Here is a 2,449-nt window from a genome sequence, read left to right on the forward strand (position 1 = left end):
TCAGTTGATTCCAACAATTTAGAGAGTTTGTCCTCTACCAAGAGCTCTTGTGGTACATTAAACTGCTCAAAATAGTGCTCAATATGCTTTTGCAAACTTGGGGTATAAAACTCTGAATATGGATTGTTCCAATTTCTTTCTAAGTTGTTTCTCATATTGATATGCTCCTGGAAGAGTACAAGGTTGTCGTGGTATAGCAACTCAAGCAAGTTCATTTTCCACAAGGATTGAATGAATAATTTATTTTAAAACCAAATCTTGATTAATTATTTGAAAACAAAGTTTGAAAAAAAAGTGATTTTATGACCTAAAATTTTAAAAACAGATTTAATTAAAAAAAATTAAATAAATTAGCAACGTAAATAAAACAAAAGAAAATAGTTTTGAAAATAAATTTGAGCACTAGGGTTCCGCCGTCACCTTAACAATCCTACGTAGTTCTTCTAATTACTTATGAATTACACATGCATATTTTGAAGGTTAGGTTTTCCTAAAGTATGCCCTACTTTGAACCTCCAACATAGAACATATATCTAACATGCAACCCGTCCATGGTCCAGATCGAATGTGAACATGCAAGACTCATTAAGTTTTGTGAAAACCTTTTGAAAAACCATGTAACCCTTAAGATGTGTCGTCCATCCTAAGAAGTTACACATATTAACCACAAGAAGCCAACGTCAATTTCAAGGACAGCCCTCCGCCAAAATTGCATCAAATTACTTTTCTAAATATCGTAATGGTGGCTAATCATCAAGACAATTAGATAGTTTAAAGCACATTGATTAATAATTCAAAACTTGCATGCATAATATCATAAGCAAATTGAAAAGAACTACATATTCTTGCTAAGGCTCGTGTGTCACAGCCCGTCCCGAAAATTTTATATCGGGAGCGTGAAATGACGGATTTACCCTTAGCGGGTATTAAGGTATGTGTGTGTGACGTTATTTGGTTTAACTTATTATAAGTTTTGGATTAAAATTTTGGCTTTTGTTAATTTTGTGGTTAGGGAATTAGATGAAATGGATGGTGAGGATTGGTGTTGGACACCTCACACACTCCCTGTCCTCTCCCTCTTTCCCGTAACTCTCTCTCTCCTCCCTCACAATTCTCTCACTCTCTCTCACCCATATCCTACGGACCTCACCCAAAACTCAGCGGATCGAAGCTATTGAGGTAAGATTCTTCATCCTTTCGTCGTCCTGAGTTGAATGGTACTAATTTTAGATAGTGAAACCTTCGATATAACGGGAAACCCGAACCCCCCAATTTGTGTCACTGTTCATGCACACGTGAAATTTTGTGTTTCAAGGAATTCTAAGCTTATAGTGAGCTTAGTGAGGTCCCAAGGAAGCTCGGAGTGCTTCGTTTGAAGGTTTTGGACGTCGGGATCACTAGGTTCGAGTTTGGCCGGTTTTTCTTGGATTTTCCCGGTGAGATTTAGTTGTTTTTAGAGCTTTAAAGTAGTATATCGTGAATCTACATGTTTGGGGCTTCAAATTGATATAAAATACGAAGAAAATGGTTGAGAAACGAAGGAGAACAAGGAGTTTCAAATTTGGCCGGAAACCAGCCGCCGGAAAGTTCAGTCCGGTGACCCGAGGTTAGGGATGATGCGCGTGGGGGCGCGTGTCCCTGTGCCTGTCCCGGCGCGTAAGGGCACGTACAGCTTCCAAAATTTTTTCTAAAAATTTCTCGACGTCCGTGACGTCGAGTAGGTCGATGTGGTATATTCATATACCCAAATTGAGCATCGTATGAGAAGTTATTTCGAATTGTTGGTTATGTGTTTAAATTAACGTTTTTATAGTTGTTTCGCATATAGGTGACACCTATCCCGAGGATGAGCGCATCCAGGGACGTCACGGGGGTTACAACCCATCGACTTACCAGTGAGTGGGCAGTTTTGTTTTCGTATTACCTATATACTACTGTTTTCCCAGAAAATGCGTTTATATGAAAATATGATTTAAATTACCATGCATGCAATTGTTGAGATATTTAAATTGATAATTGATGCATATATATGTGAATTGACGCGGTGGACGCACAGGTGAGTCTTTACATTATTCAGACGATTTAGTTTATGTGAATTATGTTGAGAGCTCATAACCTGCACCTCTGGTGTTAGTGCTTATATTATTCACCACACCGCACGCTCGCCTTGGATCCAAGTAGGTGGATGTCGTACAGACCACTAGAGGTGGTTCCGACATGCCAATCGTACAGACCATTAGAGGGGTTCCGACTGGTGGGTGACCTTAGATTATGTGCACAGATGATTGATGAGAGAAGCACTAGAGCGTATTATTTCACCATCTTAGTCATACAGACTACTATAGGTAGTTCCGACTTATGTGCAGTGTAGTGCCGTACAGGTCACAGTTGGTGACTCCGGCTGGATGGGATAGTGAGCTATAGAATCAGCCGTACAGGACCACTGCAG

This window comes from Malus domestica, chromosome 13, assembly GCF_042453785.1.
Source record: "Malus domestica chromosome 13, GDT2T_hap1".
Lineage (NCBI taxonomy): Eukaryota > Viridiplantae > Streptophyta > Magnoliopsida > Rosales > Rosaceae > Malus > Malus domestica.